We start from the raw sequence: 17199 nt of genomic DNA, 5'->3' as shown, positions 1-17199 counted from the left end.
AGAGTAGATAACTGACCTTGTATTATTTGTTCAGCTGAGATATGTGCTTATAAAAATTCAGTTAACATGCTCTCTGCAGCTTCCTAGCTGCAAATCTGTTGGGAGCACATGTCTCTATTTAAAACGTGTGTTGTTTAGCATCACTATTTGTATCAAAATCCCCACTGTGAATAGTCAGGTGACAAATATTAAAGTGGGGAACCTTGTATGAGCAGGAGTGCTAGGCCCCTTTGAATGTGTATGGTGAATGTTAAAAGGAGTTTTGGGGAAAGAAATACCTCACCTCTATCTGATGTTATGATTTACTCACGAGAAACCTAACAATGTGTTATTAATGAACACCACAGTGTTGCAGTTGGGTGAGATTTACATGAAAATTAACCCATGAAATCCCGCATGTAAGGCTTACTAATTTTACAACTCTAGGATACATCTCACCTTTATCACTGACCCAGTCCTGGAGAAAAGTGTCTTAACAGCAATAAAGATACAGCATTTCTAAAAGTTCTGATTCAAAGAGGCAACCTGACTAACAGACTGCCAGCACTGTAAAAAGTGTTTGGATCTCTCCCCATTGTACAAAACGCAAGCTACTCTGCAAGCAATATGAGTACATGGGAAATGCAAACTCCCAAAGAAGGATGAAAAGCAGAGGGAAACAGGAAGATAAGTGTCGGGTTTGTTTCCTTCACTGGATTTAGAAACCTAATCTTGAAAAAAAAGCCATTGCCTGGGAGCTAAGCAAGCTTTAATGGACATGCTGGCTTTGTCACAAATTGTTCCTCAGGTCTTGGAGTTAATAAACCCAACTACCACAGGGAGTTACTCTTCCCTACTTCCAGTCACAAAATAGAAGCACTTAAATAATACAGGAATGATGGCTACAAGAGTAAGCCATTATTTACCTCCTGCAACAGAGTTCAGCATTAACTACTTTTTCTTCATTTCTTCTTGTTTTCTACTTACTTCCTATTCATGTCAAAATCCTTTCTGAGAACTAGCTCTTTAAGATCTGCAAACCACCTTTTACTAACATGTAAATGCAGGCTGCAGTGGAATTTTATACATGTCAATTTCACAACAAACCTGTGAAATTATTTGTTCTGCCCTCTGTATTTGGCTAAATTTTCCCTTTCTCCATCTGCAATCAGTGTCCTGTTGACTCAACTCTGTCATCTGTCTTACACATTCTGTGTGTGACTGGCATATCTATTTTGCTTTCTCAGGTGTCATAAGGTGCATTATTGCTACGGAGTACACATTTACTTGCTTTGTTCACCATAGTTTTTTTCACTGATTTACTACTTCATGAAGACAAATTGCTTTCCAAGCCCTGACTTTTGTATTCTCAGTTGTGTCCTCTCTGGCTATCAAAACACAAGAGAGAACTCCCACCTCCACTGAGCTATCTTGTATTCAGTAACTCTAAATCTGTGGGAGCAGTGATCAGGGGTGTGGTAAGTACTAATGCATATAATGTGAGGCTTTGCCTTGATGCTTGACCTCCTCTGGAAAGCAGATAAATGAAGAAAGTGCTCCCCAAAGTTCTCTGTGTCCCATTTAACTGAAAGCTGTACAGCAAATTCTGACCTTGACCGGACACAGATTTAAATCCATTAAGCCCTTTTCCCAAACCCCAAATTTAGCCATTCTATACCGTAACATTTAGCACTGCCTCTTGACCACAGCTCCTTACCTTCCTACTTGGCCACAGATCACTTGATCACATTGGCTTTTGTTACCAGAAGTAACTTCTACCCATAAAACTATGTTGTGCAGTTGGGGCACAATATAAAATTTAGATTTGAGTCCAATTGGCTTTGTTTTTTATTGATGTTGTGAAGAAAGGTTAAAATTGGGCAGGTACTTTTTCTATCTGGTCATCCCAAGAAAACCCTTTCTTTACCTCTGTAAATACCAGACATCCCACAGCAGGTATCAAGTATCAAGCTATGTGTAATTATCCCATGATGACAGTGATCACAGCTTTATCACTGTGGTCACAAGAAAATTATGGAGGCTCAATAAGTGCAGACGAAATACACCTTGCTGGCACCCTTGAGGGGTTGCTTGTGACCAGAATCTAAAGTCAGGAAGGGCTGCAGTCGCAACCTTCTCTCATTATTCCAATCCAGTCAAATTCTTCCTCTCCTTACGGACAGATTGTGGAGAGAGGGCAGCTGTGCCACTGTTTCTGTTATTATTTAATAATTGTACAATCTTCCAAAAATGTGAAGAATGGGAAATCATCATTAGAGTAACTAAAAAAGAAAATTGGTCACACTGACAGAAAGTACTGAGATAAGTAATGCATCTTACTCACAGGTTAGCGTTATCTTGCTTGGGGGATGTCAGCTCCTTGGCTGTCTGGCTGTATGATTGCCACTGTTAAGATCTGTCAACTACCTGTGATTTGATGAATTATGTGAATGCTGGGCTTCTTCATAAAATGAAGTTTCATATAGATGCATCAGTGCCATTGGAGATCATCGCTAGGCTGCTCCTCTAGTGCAAGCATATCCTGTCCAAACAACCAGATAACATGTTAGGGAAATCAAATTTCAATGGAGAAGATGTCGGTGGTTTCTATGTCTATAGTAAGTCTGGAAAGTTATTTGTAACCAACAGCATTAATATTTCCTTTCTTGTGTCAAGAATTGATGGCACTGTATTTGTGTGTGTGTAGGTTTTTACTGCTTCTCATGTCAAGAACCCCTGTGTATCTTGGCAATTTCAGACAAATTTAATGTTTTTTTTTTTCACTTGCTTATTTTAGTACTGGGTAACCCCAAGATCAGTCTGTGGAAAATGAAATTATTTCTGAACATGCAAAGAGAGTACAAGAAGCCATATCTTCGGCAGTTTTAACAGTGATGTAGCAACAGCTGCTCATACTGTCCTATAATGATGATGAATGGGATGTTAAAAAGCTTCATCCTCACAAAGAAAGTGGAGCAGAAAATTCTGTATCATATCAAACAGGAAAGTGCCTTGGTGAGATGGCCTGTAGTTGCTGGGTGCTGATTAACGTCACCTGTAGGCACAGGTGGAATCCCCTCAACAATGTATCCCTAAACATCAAATGCTTTACAAAGAATCACTTCTTAAAGCCACAGTAAAGTAAAATGATTAAGGTTAGCTAAATACATTCACTGCGCTCACCTGGAGGCCCACACCTGTGCCAGCACTCTGAGGCCCTGTGGGATGGTGTGGGTCGTGAAGTGTGAGTGTGGCAATGCCATGTTCTGGATGGCCCCAACCAGCTCCTCTCAGCCTCTCCTCTCCCCCATCTCAGGGCTTTGTGTCAGCTTGCCCTGCCTCAGCCTTGCTAGTATCCAGCTATGACTCAGCCCTGGCTCAATTTCCCGCCACTGCACCACAGCCTCCCTGAGGGGACTGAAAGCACCCAGCCTGAGGCCCTGCACTGAGGTAGAGCACGTAGTTCTGGTGTGCGTGTTGGGCAGGCCTCAAATCACCTCATCTTTGGAGGAGGGGAGAAAAGGCACTGAAAAGCTCAGTGCTGGCAGCAGCTGGGCTTGTTTCATCTGCTGGTTTTAAGAGAGACTGCACAAGTGCTGTGACAAATCCTGACTGAGCTGTTAGAGAAAACCTTAAATATTCTCAGTAATAGGAACCTCTTCCTCAGGTGGCGCTGATTTGGGCCATGGGAAAAGGATTGGCACACACTGCATGCAGCTGCCTCACCTCACAAGATGGAGAGGCAGTGCTCCACATACATGGATCCTGCTCTTACCTCTTTCCATAAGCAAAGAGCGGTTGTTGTGTCCTCACATGAAAAATCGAATGGACTTGCTCCAGAAGGCCGTGTAAGCTCAGCTTTTCCCGCTCGCTCCTGCCACAGCCTGGGCTGTTCATCTTCCCAGGAGGCCATCGTGACTGAAGTGAGCAGCGGCCTCTTGTTTCCTCTGTGCCGCAGACAGAGCTCTATCCATGTAACGTATGAGCTTTCTATAGTGGACATAATGACTCTGAGACAGAAAAAGAAATACTTCAAGGAGCCATGCTGACAAAAGAAGATGGATAAAAGGCACCTTGCGCCTTTCTGTGACAGGCTGCATAAGGACACTTGAGCTGAAGTGGCAGGTGGTACCTGCTGAGCTGTCTGCTGAGAGCAGTTGAGGTGCAGGTAAGAGAACTGGCGCGGGCTGTGGGTGCTCTCCTGTGTTTTGGATGTTATCATTGTATCCCCGGGGACTGAGGGAACGTGTAACTCCATAAGGAAAAACAGTAACTAATGGTGAAAGTGCAGAGGGAAGAATATAGAGAATGTACTAGAAATGTAGAGAAAGTGACCTTGTCCCTAAATTTCTAGCTTCAGCATCACTCTCATTTTTGGTTACTTCATTTTGCTTTCTTGGCTGCTTTATAAGTAGTAAAGGCAAGAGTAGTCGGAAGCAATTGTGTGTGATTAAAGTGAACTGTTTCACCTGTTGCTATGGTTCTTGGTTGCTGTAAAGTTGAAAGAGAAATATTTAAAAAAAAAATGGATTGTCTTAAGGGTTGATGTTGTGGTATGGGTTAAGGGTTAAGATATTAAACAGCAGATATATTAACTGTTTTGCATCTGGTTTTACAAATGAAGAGGGTGGAGACTTACTTAAACTGCATCAGATGTTTATGGGTAACAGACGAAGAATTAGGAAGTGTGCAGATTAACACAAGTAATGATTAAAAAGAGCTTATGGACTTTAAACCCTATTAAGGTCTATGACAAATAACAAGAGATACAAGAAGGAGATGCATAAGTGTGGTTTGGAGAGGAATGGAAACACGCAGAGAAAGGGCTGCTTAGGTGGATTTTGAGTCCTGCAACATCATTAGAAGGATAAAATTGACTTTGACAAACTCAAGCACTGCAAATACCCTGTCGTTTATTCAGTTCTATTCCTGTGATCTATTAGCTCTGAATCTGATTGTTGTGCTGTTCTGGTTACGTAGTATTCAGAAGCCCTCTGTGACTTGTAAGCCATGTCACCTACTAGCATGTAACTGCATATAGTCAGACTTGGAAGGGAAGTTTGAGTCATCTGGTCTCTAAGTATCAAATAGGCCACGTCCTGGCACTCCATTCTTGCCTCATTTGCAGTAAAAAGGACTTACAGTGGAGATATAATGTGTTTTTTGAAGAAATCAGCATTGTTGGTGCAAAACAAAGTATGGCAGGTGCTTTGCAGAATCAACAGAGATTTGTCCGTATTTCACATTATCTCTTCTACCTCTTGCTCTAGAAGTATGTTAGTATCTGTAAATGCTTGTAACTAATATTTGGTAACAATATTTTATTCTGGAGCTTGCTATGTTATGTCTGGAGAAAGCAAAAGGAGAAAGCTCAACCTTATAGATAGCCTTGGGTTGAAGGATAAGAGGAGCTTGTTTGACATTTATATAGAAGTATATAAAATATATATATGTAATATAAATATATATAAAAAATAAATAAATAGAAGAGGCTGTAAGAGAAAAGGGAACTGTGGAGTCCTGGAGAAGGGACTGGGCAAGTACAGGTGCTTGGGGGCTAAAAAGGAAACAAAAACAAAACAAAAGAACACTTGAAATAAAAAGAGGCATGAGGTATGTTGCAAGAGGAATTTCACCATCAAGTGTGGAGATGAAGATTCCAAAGGTAAGTTCAAAAGGCAGCTACAAGTAGTAAGCTGATAACTTTCATGAATTAATTAGGAAGGATTTGGTGCCAGTATAATGCTGGTATTGGTCTGAAAATATTGCTGAGGAGAGCTTACAAGAAAAAAATGTTCTGAAGGAAAGATGTTGGCATCGTGGTAGGAGTAGATATATGCTGTTGTGCTGAAAATATTTAGAACCAACTGGGAGAAATGTTTTGGTGAGCTAATAAATAAATAAACTGTAGCAGAAACACCAAGACATGGCTTGAACCAGTGATTAAGCACCTGATGGGAAGGCAGGGCCAACATGCTCCGTGCATGAAGCTCAAGCTCATGTGCATGAAATGCAATGCACCTGAGAGACCAGAAGGGATGCAGCCAGGATCCACTCCTTCCCAGATTTAAGACCAGATTTAAATGTTGGCAGTGGAGGCAAGGGTATCTTGCTGGAGATTCCTGCATACCTGGGGCCTTCCAAGGGTAAGTAGACTTTTTATTTTTTGCTGCATCCACAACTGCTGCTCTTGGACTTATCCTCACTAGGAGTTTGCTACTCTGCTATTATTGCTGTTGCTGAGTTTTATATTGTGCTATAACGTTACACAAGGCAGAGTGAAAGGCTGAGGTAGGAGGAAATTCGAGGGTGTAAAATTGCAAACCCAGTTTTCCTGATGGTTTTTTTTTGTTTTTGTTTTTCCCACTCTTTTCCAAAGCTGGGTACACTGTTCAATGAAAGCATGAAGGTTGCATTGGTTCCATGTCATCCTTCCTCTAGTCCTAGGTTTGTGGGGAGTTTTGACTTGCTTTACTTTTGTTCAGTGTTACCCATTCCCATCCTGAAGATTCACTCTGCGAAAAAGCAAAGAGAGTGAAATTTGTTGAGCAGTCATGGTTGTTGTTCTGCTGTTTCTTGAACTTTAGTGTGAAATCTTCTGTTTTTTTTTTTTTCCTTTTGGCACTCAAAAAACTACTTTAGTTATATAGTATACTGTAAAAATGTTATACAGCTTTATGTACCCTGCTGATTACAACAAATAAAATTTGAAAACCAGGGTGAAGGTACAACTGAATTTGTAATTTTCAAGGGGACGTTCAGATTGTACCATAGTTCACAATGTATTCTAGTAGTTGCAGCCAGAAAAGTAGAGTCAGTTTTGTCCCTGATGTTGGTTTATGTCAGCAGTCCCAGCAGTGACTATCAGGTACTCCTGGCTCACACCACTAAGAGGCTCTTTTCCTTCAAGCTACCAGTGGAAACATTGCTTGCTCTTTTGTAGAATGTCAGTCGCTGGTCAGAAGCGAAGTAACTCTTCCTTTTTTGTTTTTTTTTCTTCCTTTCTGTGATTGTATTTTTGGTTCTGTTAATCCAGCTTCTTCTGATATTGCCTTTGTTGTTCATGCTTAGGTGATACATCAGCTGAGAAACAGAGTAACTGTGGTTCTTTTTAAGCTAAATAATCTGCAAAGTGACTGTTTGTATTTGCTAATTGGAGAAGATGACTGTTCCTAGTGAGTTTTGGATGAATCAGTGACCGAATTCTTTGTCAGTACCAAATGTTGGACTTGTTCTAGGTTGGATCTTGGCTATAATACTTTGCCTTTTGCCCAGATGTAACTGATGCTTTGACTTGCTACTTTATGTTTCAATTACTGAATCTCATTGAATATTCTTAAATAATTACCATTTTGCCAGAAAAGCTGGTTTGCCAGAAAACTACATAACACTTGAGGGTTTTCACCCTCGACCATATGTGCATGTGCAGACCATATGTGCATAAAGTAATCAAGCACAGGCTTCTTTAGAGTTGCCTGTCATATTTTGATAACCTTGGTATTCACATTATTGAATATGCTGAAGGATTTTCTCTTTTCCATCTTTTTTCTTTTTTTCCTCCCCAGTATGAAATATATGAGAGGACTGGGGAAACCGGTGTCCTGCTTCTTCTGTACTGGATGCTGTTTGGCTGGATAGACATGGGAGAGGGTGGGAAGATACGTCCCCATCTAAAGGGCTCTGCTTTCTGATCTCGGCTCCTCTGGGGCAGAGAGAAGGGCAGAGGGCAGTTTCCAGGCTGAACAGTAATAGAAGAGCAAGGCAGTTGTACAGTGTGTCTGCGTTCAGCTTTGAGCAAGGTTTAGTGAAGAATCCCTCTGCCTGCTGTTCAGAGTTGATATATAGAAATCCTGACAGTTCATAGAGCGTGGAGGTAGTCTGTGAAGGGGATCTAACATTGTTCCTATGGGAACAATGGGAACCTCATTTTAAAAACGATCTTAAAAACACAACATTCTGAAAGGTTCTCTAAAGAGAAACAAAAACCGAAAAGCAAACTAAAATACAAGTAACTTTTAAATTAGCTACAGTAAATCAGATACAACTTAACAACAGGCCTAAAATGTTCTTTAGCAGATATCACATGCAAGGGCACCCTACTTCAATTTGAAGTTGCGTTCTCTTCTTGGTGTGACGACCATAGCGTCACCAAAGACCAGTGACCAGTAATGAATGTGTCGCACTCGAAGATCCCTCCAGGGTTCTGATTCAATCTTTTGAGTTATAGGATCAGGACAAAATGAACTATTTTTCAGGCTTGTAAATATGTGACAAATGACAGTGCAGGAACTATTGATTCCAATCACACTGATACAATGTTTCATAGTCAGGACGGACCGGCTTTACAAATTACTTGCAAGTTGAACAGCAAAGCCATACATAACATGCTTCAAACCATATCAATCTTCTAGGGTGTTTCTGTCACCAGTTGCCTTCAGATTTGAATAAAGTGCCCCAAATTGAAATGTGTTTTCTTTAAATATTTCCCTGGATGAAAGCAGTGCCACAGAGTTTTGACTTGAAGCAGAGTCAGATAACGGGATCTGGGCCCCCTATGTAGGGTTTGGGCTTTTGTATGGTGCCGAGCGTGTACTGGCGATTGCATAACTTTAGCAATGTTTAAGTAGCCTGTAGATGTGGATAACTGACTGCTTTCTATGTAGAGGCTGTTCCTGCAATTACTACAGCATGAGAAATGTGTAAAGATAAAACAAGGTTGTCTCATCTGATTCTGAGGAGCCAGTTGTGACTTCAGGAATTTCTTTGAAATAATGGACGTGATTGTAAATTAGTTTGAATTTTCTGAAACCAAGATGATAATAAGTGATCTTGTTTTTTGTTTTTTGTGTCTTTTTGTTGTTGTTTTGTTTTGTTTTTAAAGAGTATTGTAGAGTTCATGCTAATAGAAAATTGTTACCCTTGACAGTACTTGCAAATGTCATAGGCAAGCTGTATCTCACATAAACTGTCTTCTCCTTGGAGATACTCAGAGGAGCCAACTACATGTGGCAAGTTGTTCATGTCACTAAACAGACTGATGCAAAGAGTTTAAATGCAGTGATGATGAAGGCAATGCAGTAACCTAAACAGAAAGGAAAAAAAAAAAAAAAAAAAAGTCTGGTAAATGTAGTACACAAATAGCTTTTTCATTTTCTGTTATAGCTGGGGGGGGCCTACCATGTTTATAATACTTGAAATCTTTCCACTGTATACGGAAGTCAAATGAAAACTTTCTTTTTTAGGGATAAAATTTGAGGAGGTTTACAGGAGAAGTGTTCATTTGATCAGCTGATAATAAATGGCATACGATCATTTCAGTGGGATATGAATAACAAGCTTTACCTGAGAGTAGCTCTCAGTCTTCTGTAGACATCTCCAAAGTTAGTTGCAGCAGGAAAGCAATAAAAATTGCTTGTGTTACTAATGAATGATTAAAGTGTACTTTCAGCTACAGAAAGGGATGCAATAGTTTGAGCTTTATAACTACTACTTCCATTTCTTGGCTTTTTACCATTATCCTAAACTCAGTTTTAGTTCACCATGCTTTGTCTCTTTAAAGAAGCTCTGTGTGGTGATTTATTATAGACGTTTTCCTAATGCTTGAAGAAGCAAGTTGTGAGTATCGTAACGATGGAAAAGTTTTACTGTATTTGTAAGGCAGAAAAGTTATTAGAAAGAGAAGCCCTTGTTCATGAAGGTACTTCTACCACTGCAAGCACTGCTGAACCAGCAAGGGTACAGCTCCATCCTTGGCTTCATACCCAATCATAGAATCAGGTTGGAAAGAACTTTAAAGACCATGTAGTTCTAGCAGCTGCCATGGGCAGGGACAGCCCCCACTAGGACAAGTTGCCTAAAGCTCCATTCAGCCCAGCTTCTCTGAGCACCTTCTTCCAATGCCACACCACCCTTCCTTTTCCTTTTCTCTCCATTGTTTTAATATCTATTTTTCTCCTCTATTAAACTGTGGTAAATCAAAAGATGGGAGAAGTTAAAGCAACCACTAGCAACCTCTGATTAGGAAGTCAATCTTCTGGCAAGGCCATAATAAAGTAGAATTTTATTTAACTACAAGCCAATACCAGAACATATAATTGGCTCGCTTTGCTCAGTCCAAGCTCCATGTAGCGAATTCAAGTGAAACTGTTGTCTGGAAGCTATTTTAACTTTAGCGTACTGCTAAACCTAAATTGTAGTTGCCTGAAGTTTATTTGGCTGTGCAAGCTGGGGTATAACATAACCAAACTGCAGAGAATTCAGCTTTGCCAGGCCAGGTTGAGACAGAAGTGTGGCTTCCCAGGTGAATTTTTCTCAAGCTGGAATCCATTCCTTTGCCGCTTCACTTGGTTGATCAATGGGTCCCATTCAGTGGTAATATTGACCGAGGAAACTAGCTCAGAATGTCAGATGAAGTTCATACTGCTCCAGTCTACAGGAGGCAATGATAATCATCAGCACTTTACAGAACAGCAATGGCACAAAGCAAAGAAGTTCTCAGTTCTTTCCCAGATCTCCAGGAATGTGCTGTTTCAGTGCTTTGTCGTGTGGCTAGGAAAGCATTTAATTGCAACTTTTTCACTAACTCCCATGGCTTTCTGAACCCCTGTGTTTGCTATTCTATAACCAGCTTGGTTCACAATTTTCTATTTGATAATTCACAAGGGAAATGCCTCCATTTATGTAGTGTTGTATGCAGCAATTGTTTAAAGTCTTGCATTTAATCTGCTACACTGTGACATTTCTTGACATACACATTTGAAAAGGGAGAATCGCACTTTTTTTGTTTCAAACAAAGCAAAGAAAAATACAGTAGTACATTCCGAAACTGCTTTACAAAACAACTCTAAAGGTTAGAGAAAAGCTCCTACAAACAGAAGTTTAAATATCATGGATCCTTACGTTAACTCAGTCAGTTCAGGTCCAAAGCTGGTATTGTTATGGTCATCTTTATTTGGTGTTAGCTAGTCAAACATAGAGAAGAATAACATATTCTTCTTTTTCTTTTTGGTTTTCTATAGAAGTTTGACATTCCTGAATTTCTTTGTATTTGAGTGATGTATTAAAAGAGGTAATACATACTAATGCAGAAGTGTGGGGGGGAAGGAAAGAAAAAAACATTTCTTACTCCCTTACCACTCTCAACAAGAGGTCACTGCTGATTGGAAACTTGGCAGCTCCACAAGCAGAGGCAAGAACTTGGTACAGAAAGTTCAGAATTTGTATGAACCTGTTGAAAAAATGTTTCCAAAATGTCTGTGAGAAATCTATGGGAAGGGGAAACGGAGTGAGGCTGTGGTCCTCAGCTCTTGTGTGCTCAGAAATGCATGCTGACTCCAGCTGAGAGCTTTCAGGAAAGCTACAATTAAGCCTTTTTCTATTTACAGCCTACATACAGCGTATGATCTGTGTGCTGGGTGTACTCAAGTTAGGAATGTTAGTAACAAAAAACTCTGGAAGGCTATATGGGTAAACTTGCAATGCTTCACTGGATAAGCAATTTCTGAATCTTGCATCTAAAAGAGACTCTGTTCTTACATTCATTATTTCTGTTTGTAAGAACAGAATTCCCAATGAATACAAACTTCAATCTTGCTTAAGGATTTCATGTAGTGTTCTTAGAATTGCTAGAATTTTGTTCTTCCTGAGGACTCTCATACTAAATTGAGGTTTAGAGAACAGGCTGAGTGGTTGTCACAGAGTGATGGAGTCTGGAAGGGACATCTTGAGGTCATCTGGTCCAACCTCTGTGTGTCAAATAGGGCCACCCAGAGAAGGTTGCTCAGGGCTGTGTCCAGAGGGCTTTGGAAGATCTCCAAAGAAGATTTCACAACCTCTCTAGGCGCCCCATGTCAATAATTGGACACCTTCATTGTACTGGGGATTCTAGGCAGATTTTTGTGAGGTTTTTTGTTTTGTTTTTCTGTTGATGTTTTTATCAAAAAGTGTTTTGCGATGTTTGGATGACTTCCCACGTGTTGGTTTCTGCTCATTGCCTCTTGTCCTGCCACAGAGCACCACTGAAAAGAGCTTGGTTCTATTCGCTGTGCCTTCTCTTCAGATTTTTGTAGACATAGATGAGACTCCTCCCAGCTTTCTCTTTTCTAGGCTGAATTGTTGCACTTCTCAGCCTTTCTTCATAGCAGAAAATCTAGTCTCTATATCATCTCTGTGGCCCTTTTTTGGGGCACTCTCCAGCACATGTCACAGTTTTTGTTTTGTTGATTCCTGTATGCTGATCTATGCAGCATGTTTGGGCTTCGAGTTGCCATCTTCTTTCCTTGTAGCTCCCCGTGAATCTATAGGAAAACAGGTATGTGTCTGTTCTGCAACCTTCCGTTCACAGCTGTTGTGGTTAGCCATATGGACACTTGCATGTTAAACCTAGATGCATAATAAGCAGCTTTAATTGTGGAATTAGAAGGAATACCCAATTTATTCTGGTTTCTTCTTTAATTTTTTTTTTTTTTTTTTTTTTTTTTTTTTATGTTGGAGCCTAGATACAGCCATGCTAGTGAAGTGTGCACTGCAGTGGTTCACAGCAGGGACCCCCCCAGAGTCCCTCTGCTTCTTGTGACCATGCTGATGGTGAGAAGGGATTATGTCTTGGCAGGGTGTTTTCACAGCCATACAGAAGATATCTTCTGTCTCTGAACTTGCTCAGAGGGTGACAGAATTGCAAGGCTATTCCATCTGCATGCAGACCTTAGGAGCAGCAGATGGCCAGCTTGTGTTATTAAAGTGTGCATCTTTCCCTAAAGAATTAAGGTTGTCCGAGTGTAATAACCTCTTTTTCATTTAAAAGTTGTTCTCAAACAACAGTTAAAAGTACAAAAGCATTCATGAAACATCATTGTTCATCTTGGCAACTGTATTTATATTTGAGAATTTTGCATGACGTGGCCAAAGACATTTACATATTTACTTAGCACCTGGATTAGAGGAAAATGGAGGAACATTATCTATTCAGCTTAAATGGAGATTAAATGAATTGCAAGAAAAAAATTGTGTGTAGACTTTATACAATCATTAAGAGAGACAGGGACCCCCAAGCATCATAGCAATACTGTCACACCCCTGAACTATCCCACGAACTCTGGCTCCTCAAGCATTTTTTTCCCCCACACAGAGGGAATGTTCTTTGTTGCTCATGAAAACAAAAAAATATTTCATTTAAAATCAGATATTTACGTCAAGTTTATTTCCTCAGGTGCCTGCTATATTTCAGTAATGCTGAGTGATGTCACCCTTTTAACTAATAAGATGCATGGCTAATAGAGCAACACATTTAAAGGATATAATAGCGGGCTTTAAAGTCTCCATGACTTGTAAACTCATCAGGTGGTGTTTTAATTTTTGTGGCATTACGTTCAGTAATGCGTTGCTTGTTCACTCAAGACTTCTCCATGGGGAAGGGGGGTGGGGGGCAGAATCGGCGTAACTGATTCTTAAAATTCAAATCTGCTTGTCAATTCAGTAAGCACTAGTGTGTTTTATTTTTATGTGTGGATGCTTCACTTTTTATTCAGTGCTTAAGGCAAGGCTGTGTGCATGATTTTACAGAAATAACTGATGTCCCATTACTAATAGCCTAGTTCTTAAACCATATCATGCAACCTCTCCCAGCGTGAAACAAATTAACTATTGGAAATCTAAACCAGAAATCATTGATAGATCATAGTCAGGTCTTCAGGGTTAGCTTGAATCATAGTCTTAGGGGTGAAAGGTCAGAACTTCAAATACTTCCCAATTCATTATTTCCTTTCTTAATAACATTCACTTAGATACAGCTGTTAGTACTTCCAGGCCTAAATGTGTGGCCTTGTTTGATAAAGATAAGATGTCATTCTGGAAAACTTGCATGCAGTTTCTCTTTAACTTTGTAGCAGAAGCTTTAAACAATCTAATAGCCAAATCACCTGTATGCACCCTCCACTAAATTAAATGCTGAGTGTGGAAGGGTAGAGTAGGAAAAACATTTTGGTAATGAAATATTTTTAGTCTCTTCAACTAAAATTAGCTGCAAATAGAAGGGCTTGGGATGGATCCTTAGCAGAAGCGAATTTTCTTCTCTCACCTGCGGATAAGTCCACTATAAAGCAAGTTAAGGGCAGAAGAAAGGGCGGAAGTCCAACAATCCTCTCCTGGTAGAATGGGTCCCTAAGGGGCCAGTCTGGTTGGCATAAATTAGAGCAATCTGACTCACGTTTTACCAGGCTCGATTCGCATTTTACCAGATCATTGGGTGATCTGGGGTGCTTTGCAGGAAAAAAAAAAAAGTCTGAAAACACTGCTTTTGTGAACAAGTGCCCTGGAGTACAGTCAATACGCATGCCTTCTCAACTAGGGGTAACTGGAAGAGTTTGTCAGAAGCAGCGCGTTGGAAGCCTTTGGAATGGGGGCTGGTGGCATTAAGTATTTTCCTAAGGGGCTGTATTGCTAATAGTGGCCTGCAGGAATGAGCAGTAAGGGATTACAACATGGTGGTGGTTTTCATTTTGTTTAAAAACAAACAAAAAAAACACCCCAAAAAACCACCACCAGTATTTTGGTGAAGTGTTATTTCACCTTGTACCTCTCATTCAGTCATTTCCTAATTCAGCAAATCACTCCCTCGCATTTGCTGAATGCAATGGCTATTGCTTCTTTGTCTTGAAACTTCAAGTGCTGGCTCTGCTAGGGTAAGAGGTGAAAGCACACCTTGGTTCTGGCTGCAGTTATTACATACAAATTCATTAGATGCCAATAAAGCCTTGTGTTCTGCAGACATATTTATTTTCTTTCCTCTAGCTTGTAACTCACTGCCTAACCACTGTCATAATATTATTTGTCTATTAAACAAATGCAGTTTTTTTACTGTTAAAATCTAGGCTACTTCTTGCTGCTTCTGTTCACAGACTGCGTATGTCTTTAGTCCATAGGAACGAAGTTAGTATTTATTCCATGAACTGTGTGTATTCCTTCTCTTTCCTTAGCATGCTGAAACAATAAAATAAGTTCCAAAGTAAGTAAACTGCTAATGCATTGAAGATTATTTGTTTGGAGGCACCGCGTATTTCATTTTTTTCCCTCTCTGCTGAATACTTTGTTCATTAGATGTTTTTTGTCATACATATCTTCAAGTGTTCAGCTGAATGGGTAATTCTGTGTCTGTATGTCTGAAGTTGTTTTGTCTCAGAACACTTATTTTGAAGTTCAACATTAATTCTGTGGTGTAGATGACACTGCTTTCTTGTTGCAGTGCTATATTATTCCCACTGTTTTTCTTGTTTAGTGCACTGCCTCTGGAGACACAGAGAATGAAATTTTCTTCTTGTTTTTCTAAGCATATGCATACGAAGTGCCATCGGTCAGTTGTAGTGGTAGATATGTCCATAGCTTCGTATCTAAAAATTAAATGATTTGAAAGGGAACAAAAGGCTATTGAAACATACTGTAGGTCGTTCTGATTGACCTTACAAGCATCCAAAGTGATTTCAGGGCCAAATCTAAATCGATAAATACAGTTTCTGTCTAGAATAAGTTTTTCTGTCATTGTCAAGAGGTAATCTGTGTGCATCTGAATTCTTATCAGTGCTTCCAGGTTTCAAATTTTGGATGCACATTGTGCTCTCAAGCTGAAACTTGGGATGTGACATTGCATTGCACGCAGCTAGAGGTGAGGTCAATAGAAAAATAGCAGAGCTGGTGTGCAGACGATCAGCATAAGTTTAGAAACCAACATGCTTCATTTGTGTGTAAGCTCTATATGCTTTTACTACGAGAGAAATATCAATCAGTACTAAAATGAAGGTCAATAAAAGTAAAACTGAAGCATTCAATATTAACAACAAATTAAGTTTTGTTACTACTGGATAAAGCTCTTCAATTATGATCTATTTCATTTAATTTCGAAGGGAGAATCAGGTAAGGATGATAATGCTGTGAATCAGTTCCCACTACTTAGGTGAAGTACAACTAGGTTAAACACATTTATTTAAAATGGGAGTTAAATCTGTAGGTTCTACCTACTGTCATCACAATTCCTTGTGCAGAGAAGCCAATGGTCTGTGATTGCAGAGGAAGCAATTTCTGGTTTGAGAATTTAAACCAATAAAAAAATTGTGGCGAAGTTAGAGCTACATATTTCCAGAAGTCCTACTTTGTCCGCAAATACACGAGCGCAAAGACTTTAACGGAGTCTTTCTATTCAATCATTTATAATGGGATTATGCTAGTATACAATATAGAAGGGATTTTCTATGCATCAGCTGCTATTGTATGACCATACATAATTGGGTCTAAGTGCTTACATCAGATGCCTATTACGTGAAATTAATTTTTGGAACATATGCTGTTGTATTTATACCATTGTTGTTTCATGCTAGATTAATTCTTCAAGGGTTATAATCACATGACACTTATCATTTTAATTATGCCTCTTTAGCTGCAACATATGACAGCTTTTGACTTCTCACCCTCTCGTTCTGCATGTGTGACAGATAAAATTATTAATAAATGCTTGTTTATTATGTAGTTATGCTGTACATGTCCACAGGGTGTAGGTTGGCCTCATGTATTTTACCCGGAGTACAGTGTCAGCAGAGCCTTTGTGGTTTGCTAATGAGCTAAATCCCACTAACACCACACACACTCTAAACTGCCAAAAGCCCTTTACACATTCAAACACATACAAAGACTCAGCTGGGTCCTTTGTATAAAAGATTAACTCTTTATTCCAATTAAAGATGAGCTGGCCTGGCTTCGTCCAAGCAATTAAGAACTGGAAGTAATGAACAGAACTGATGGGCAAGGTGGTTTCGTATCAACAATCAACTTTGTCCTAGTAAGCAGGTATTTTTATAGATTTTTGAACCCAATAAGGAGGAAAAAGGTAGGTTCCCGAGAACTCTTTTCCTCATGCTTATCTCTGAGAGGTGAGACATCCTTGCTTGGTGAAACTTTTGTTTCCGCAAGAAGCTACTTTTGGCTAGGAAGATAGAAAGAGGAAGATTTTGTAACTTAGTGCACTTAAACCCTGATGTTTGCTGCACTACCACTTCTGAGGTTTGAGTTGCAAGCTATTTGTTGCAGAATTTACTACTTCAATTAAGAAAAACTTTATTAGTTGCTTCAAAACATTTTGGCTTTAAATGAAGTTTGAAATTGTCAGGTTCGCAGCAGTTGACCAAGTTTTTTGTTTGTTTATTACATTTTCTTCTCCCATTCATTTTCTTTCCCTTG

This window comes from Centrocercus urophasianus, unplaced genomic scaffold (genome assembly GCF_019232065.1).
Source record: "Centrocercus urophasianus isolate 14NV4802_14NV808 unplaced genomic scaffold, USGS_Curo_1.0 seq_23, whole genome shotgun sequence".
Classification (NCBI taxonomy): Eukaryota; Metazoa; Chordata; class Aves; order Galliformes; family Phasianidae; genus Centrocercus; species Centrocercus urophasianus.
The sequence above is the reverse complement of the archived record's forward strand: the minus strand, read 5'-3'. Positions refer to the sequence as shown.